The sequence below is a fragment of the Zootoca vivipara genome, chromosome Z (genome assembly GCF_963506605.1).
Source record: "Zootoca vivipara chromosome Z, rZooViv1.1, whole genome shotgun sequence".
Classification (NCBI taxonomy): Eukaryota; Metazoa; Chordata; class Lepidosauria; order Squamata; family Lacertidae; genus Zootoca; species Zootoca vivipara.
This window is the reverse complement of record NC_083294.1, coordinates 2,687,733-2,693,732: the sequence shown is the minus strand read 5'-3', so window position 1 is coordinate 2,693,732 and position 6,000 is coordinate 2,687,733. Positions and strand designations below refer to the sequence as shown.

Below are 6,000 nucleotides of genomic sequence, written 5' to 3'. Positions count from 1 at the left end.
TTGGGGGGAGGGGAGGGGAAGAGGAGGCGGACCCTTTCATTTGAGCGAAGGCACCCCTCCTCCAATCCCTTCGCCGCTGATGTCATTCCGGCGCCCAATTGGAAACCGCACTTCTTTCCCCTTCATTTTTTTCCTTCTTCTCTCCATTGGGCCGTGGCGAAGGGGGCGGAGAAAAGCACTGCCCAATCCTGTGAGAGCGGCTGCGCTTCTTCCTCTTCCCCTTCGCTCTCGTGCCCGATTTATCGACAGAGCCAGAGCGCGAATGAGCGCGAACGCCTTGACTGCGCAAGCGCAGGCTGTTGCCTCCTCCTCCTCCTCCTCCTCCTCCTGCTCCTGCTCCTGCTCCTCCCGCCCCTCCCTCCATTTCCGCCTCCTCGCCTTACGCTGTCGGCGCAGCGGGCGCATTCGGCGCAGCGGTGCCAGCGCCGAGGAGGAGCGAGGTGAGAGCGAGTCGGGGTCGGGGTAGCGATGTGAGGTAAAAGCGGGGTGAGGCGGGGGCATACTTCTCCCCACGGAAGAAATAGTGGTGGGGGGGTGAGAGCCAAGCTGTCTTTTGGAGTGGGGGGAGGGCCTTTAAAAAAGAAAATAGGAGGCTGCGAGGGGAAAGCTTTCTCCTTGAGGGGGGCGCGCGTTATTTGAAGAGGGGCCTGAGTGGGGGGAGGTTGAGGGTCAGGTGGGGTCAGGTGGGTGGGCTAGGGGGAAATGAAGGGTGAAGGGCTCCTCACAGCTCTTGCCAGAAATCCCCAAACTTCGGCCCTCCAGATGTTTTGGACTACAATTCCCATCTTCCCCGACCACTGGTCCTGTTAGCTAGGGATCATGGGAGTTGTAGGCCAAAACACCTGGAGGGCCGCAGTTTGGGGATGCTTGGCTCTGGCTGTATGGGGCGAGCGGAGGGGGTGGGAGAGTTTTCAGACCAGCTTTTATTTCTTTGCTTCTTCCACCCCCTCTATGGGGCTGGGAAGTGGGGTTTTCATTTCCCCGTCGGGTGGCTCGTGCGTCTGTAGCAGGCACCCCCAAACTTCGGCCCTCCAGATGTTTTGGACTACAATTCCCATCATCCCCAACCATTGGTCCTGTTAGCTAGGGATCATGGGAGTTGTAGTTCCAAGACATCTGGGGAGCCATGGCTGCCTATGCCTGGGTTCGCTCAGTCAGCCAGTATTTATTTCCTACAACTTAATGCAAGGAAACTTCTGGCGGAGATAAAGGTCTTCCTCTTGTCTTGCCTCTTCTACCTTTCTTTCTGTAACCCAGGCATCCCCAAACTTCGGCCCTCCAGATGTTTTGGACTACAATTCCCATCATCCCTGACCATTGGTCCTGTTAGCTAGGGATCATGGGAGTTGTAGGCCAAAACATCTGGAGGGCCGCAGTTTGGGGGTGCCTAGTCTGAAGCGTTTGAAACATATTCATACTTTGTGCCAAGCTGTATACATTTCCTCTGAATCATGGGAAATGTAGTTTATGGTTGCTGTTTGTAGCTCTGTGAGGGGTGACTATGCTTGTTATTATTAGGTATGGGGAGAATGTGCTATAAATGTATGGTGTGTATGCAACCTAAGTTTGAAAGGGCATAAAGCTGTATACATCTAAAGCGCACACATATGTGAACACCCAAATAACCCTGGGAACTGTAGTTTATGTATGCTGGGAATTGAAGCCCTGCGAGGGGCAAACTACAGTTCTCACGATTCCTTTGTAGGGGTGGGAAAGGGAGAGAATGCGCTTTAAAATATGCTGCGTGCACAGCCTAAGTCTGGAAGTGTGTAAAGCTGTATACATTCAAAGCACTTCACCCTGCACAAATAACCCTCAAAGTGTAGTTTAAAGGTGCTGGAAATTGTAGCTTTGGCAGTTGAGAATGTGCTTTAAGTATGCTGTGTATGTAGTCTAATTTGTGGGTTGAATCAGGCTTGATCAAGCTTAGAGCCAGACTGCACTGAAATAAGTGGGGCTTAGGTTGGACTAACATCAGCTCTGTTGATTTCAGGGGGTTTAGTCTCAGTGTGGTGAAGTCCGGATCCAACGTTGTTTTTGTAGAATGTAGATACAAACACATATACCTGTGTAAGGTAAAGGTAAACGGACCCCTGACCATTAGGTCCAGTCGTGACCGACTCTGGGGTTGGGGCGCTCATCTCGCATTATTGGCCGAGGGAGCCAATGACAAAACCGCTTCTGGCGAACCAGAGCAGCACATGGAAATGCCGTTTACCTTCCCTATTTATCTACTTGCACGTTGATGTGCTTTCAAACTGCTAGGTTGGCAGGAGCAGGGACTGAGCAATGGGAGCTCACCCCGTCACGGGGATTCGAACCGGTGACCTTCTGATCGGCAAGCCCTAGGCTCTGTGGTTTAACCCACAGCGCCACCCACGTCCCTTATACCTGTGTAGCTTTATCTAAATTACATACACACACTTTTTTGTGTGTGGATGTGTGTACATATGCACCTACATGTGTATGTGTGTGTATTTATACAACACACCCACCCACCCATACATACATACCTCGTGTGTGCAGGTAAGATACATGTGTGGTGGTGTCCACAAATGTGTATTGTGTTCTTGACAGAACAAATTTTCCTGTATAAACATGCCCTAGCTTTAAGATCCACAGGGAAGACTCTCTAAACTCTGCCACAGTTAACTGAAATCCAATATGTAGCACCGTGAGAGAGGGCCTTCATAGTACAGGCACCCTGTTTATGGAATTCTCTCCCTTCTCAGAAATGTCTGGTGCTGACTCCTTTAAGCTTTTGATAGAAGCTTGGTATCTAAATGCCCAAGCCTTTTAGTGAGAATTGCTGTATCACTTAGTTAGAGATGTGTATGTGTGTATTCTTTCCTGTTTTGTTTTACTGTAGTCTGCTCTTTATATGCTTCAGCAATAAAAAGTGTGTAAAAATATATTAATTAATTACATATTGTACATGTATATAGTTCCGTGTACCTGCAGACACACAAATATTATAGTCATGCCACACTTTTTAAAGTTAATGTTGCTTTTGAATGAATTGCACTTTAAGATTTACTCTTGTAAGTTGTGTTGGTCTTTAAGGTGCGACAGGACTCCTGTGCTCACTCCTAAGCAGTACACTTCTGTGCGTGTTTGGAAATAAATCTCCCTGTGTCCAAGTGACCTTCCTCCTTAGAATTCCTGGAATGTAAGAACGCTGCAATCCTATGCAATGCTACCTAGGAGTAAGGCTGTTGAACACTCTGGAGCTTACTTTGAAATATACTTGTCTTAGATTTATCTGGTTTTTAACATTGCGCTATACCACCAGCTAAACATTGTAATATATACTGATACATCACAATGTCTGAAATAAGGCTGGAGCTATGTAGAGGCATTAGCTGGTTTCATGGTTTTTCTTCCATCGTGATTTTTGCCAGCGCCTGCTCTTGTGATTCACTGCCCCCTGCATGAGGCAGGGGAAAGCTGAGCTGGCAGAGTTTACAGGGGCTGCAGGAATCAAGAGAAGCATTGGCTGGCTTCACGGGTTTTTCCTACATTATGAGTTTTGCATAAAACACACACACAGTCATAATTTGTGATATATTTCCAGGTCAAAAGCAATGCAACTGATAACACAGCATGGACTTCAAACCAGTTTTGGATGATATATCGATATATCACCAGCCCTACTTGGATTGCACTACAACAGAGCTGCTACTCCAGAACATGTCTAAGAATATAGTTGTACCTTGGAAGTCGAACGGAATCCATTCTGGAAGTCCATTTGACTTCCAAAATGTTTGAAAATCAAATCAAGGGTTCTGATGGCTGCAGGAAGCCTTCTCGGTAGTGGCACCCGCCCTGTGGAATGCCCTCCCACCAGAGGTCAAAGAGAATAACAATTACCAGATCTTTAGAAGGCATCTTAAGGCAGCCCTGTTTAGGGAAGCTTTTAATATTTGATGGCTTTCCGTATTTTAATATTTTGTTGGAAGCCGCCCAGTGTGGCTGGGGGAGCCCGGCCAGTTGGGCGGGGTATAAATAAATTATTATTATTATTATCTTTCATCATTCCTGAAGACTGGTCATTCAGGCTGGGGCTTAAGGGAGCTGGAGTCAGAAAGTAAGCCATGGCAGCATTTTTTTTAGCATTAGTGAAATATAAGACACACCCTGAAAATAAGACATACCTCCATGCTGTGTAGAGCGAGACCGCCGAGCGCCCAAGGCAGCCAGCGGGACCCAGCCAGCCAGAGGGGCCTGGAACCGGCTGCTGCTGCCCGAGCCAGCAGCCTAGCCTCTCTTTTTTTTTGCCTGCCCGAGGAGGCCTGCCGTCCCGCCACCGGAACCGGCAGCTGCAGAGCGGAGTGCTGTGCAGCGCCAAGTGCTCGGAGCAGCCTGCAGCGCCGGACGGAGCGCCGAGCCAGCGGCCTGCCGCCTCAATGCCTGGTACTGGCGGCTGCTGTAGCGCCGCGCTGAGCGCCCCGGCAGCACCCCGGCACGGCGGCCTGGCCCCTCCCGAGGAGGCCTTAAGGTACAAGACATCCCCTGAAAATAAGACACCGTGTGTTTTTTTGAGTAAAAAAAGGTATAAGACGGAGTCTTAAAAAGGGGGAAGCACGGTAGGCAAGATATGTAACTACAGATCAGTATGAACTCTTGACATTGAACTTTAGAAGCATACATCAAGGCAGAGTGGGTTAGGAAAAAGATGCTGGAAGTATGTCAAGAACTGCCATGTAGGCTTGAAAAATAATTTCATACAGCGGTACCTCGGTTTGCGAACGCAATCTGTCCCGCCGAGGCGTTCGCTCGCCAAAGGCACTTCTTCGCATGCTGTGCAGATCGCTTCTGTGCATCCGAGCGCCGTGGAACCCGGATGTAAACGCTTCCGGGTCCGCGGCGTTCATAAATGGAGGCATTCGTAAACGGAGGTAAGCGTAAAGCAGGGGTCCCCAAACTTACCTGGCTTTGGGCCGGCTGCCTGCCGCGCCGATTGCATGGTGGGCCGGAGGGTGGGGGAGCCCAACCTGGAAAGTGCCGGAAATAGCTTGTGCGCATGTGCAGAAGCCTCCTCTGACCTGGAAGTACACTGGAAATGACGCGCGCACAAGCTATTTCTGTCGCTTTTCCAGGTCGGAAGTCGGCAGCTGCGCTGCACTGCTGGTAAGAGCAGGTGGCGGCAGCGGGAGGCGGGGGTACCCGGGGGCCGCATAAAAGAGCCTTGGGGGCCGTATGTGGCCCCGGGGCCGTAGTCTGGGGACCTCTGGCGTAAACCGAGGCTTTTGGCAGGCTCATTGTCTCATTACTGTCTCATTATTACATTTTAACTCTAATCTGAGTTGCTTTTGAAACTGACTGTGCCCATAGCCAGTTATCTGTTTTGTCTTCTCCAAAGAGTTAATGGGCTGAACAAACCCTGAGCCTTATACCCCTCCCTGGTGTAAAGGCAGGTTTAAGGCCTAGGAAAAGCAAGCCTCATAACCATGTTTTGTAAAACCTTGGTCACATTACTTTGACATGTTTTGTGCTTCCTTCTTGTGGAGAAGCTGGATGAAAGGCGAGGTGTGGTGGATGGAAAGTGCCTATCCTTGATACCCCACTGTCTGATATCTAGCAGCCATTTGTGGACTACAGTACTTATATCTCTTTTGATCATCCTTTTCACTGGAAGACTGTGTGTGTGTGTGTGTGTGTGTGTGTGTGTGTGAGAGAGAGAGAGAGAGAGAGAGAGAGAGAGAGAGAGAGAGAACGCATGCATACATGCAAATGTGCCCATGAGCATCCATCCTTTTCTGAGACTGCTTGCTGAAGATAAGCTGAAGATCTAATCCTCTATGTATACAGTACAGAAAAATAAAAACGATTCAAGAAGGTTGCAGAAGCATTTGCCATGTAAAGGATAGCGTTTTGGTGGTGATGAAGGCATCTTGAATTTATTTGTAGATAGATACCCGTGTTTCCCCGTTTTTAAAGACTTTTTAACTTTTTCCTCAAAAAAACACAGGGTGGCTTACTTTCGGTGGGATGTCTTAT

The 6,000-nt window shown here is 49.2% G+C and overlaps 1 protein-coding gene across 3 annotated transcripts in view; it reads left to right on the top strand.

Annotated features, from left to right (window-relative positions):
* Nucleotides 1-309: 309 nt before the first annotated feature.
* EEIG1 (estrogen-induced osteoclastogenesis regulator 1) overlaps nt 310-6,000 on the top strand; it is a 58,556-nt gene continuing 52,865 nt past the window's right edge. For 2 of the 3 annotated variants that reach the window (XM_060270486.1, XM_060270484.1), the window contains exon 1: nt 310-440. The gene's annotated coding sequence lies outside the window, so the exon portion shown is untranslated. Of the gene's footprint in view, nt 476-6,000 lie in introns of all 3 variants that reach the window. The other variant, XM_060270485.1, reaches the window with a different exon arrangement.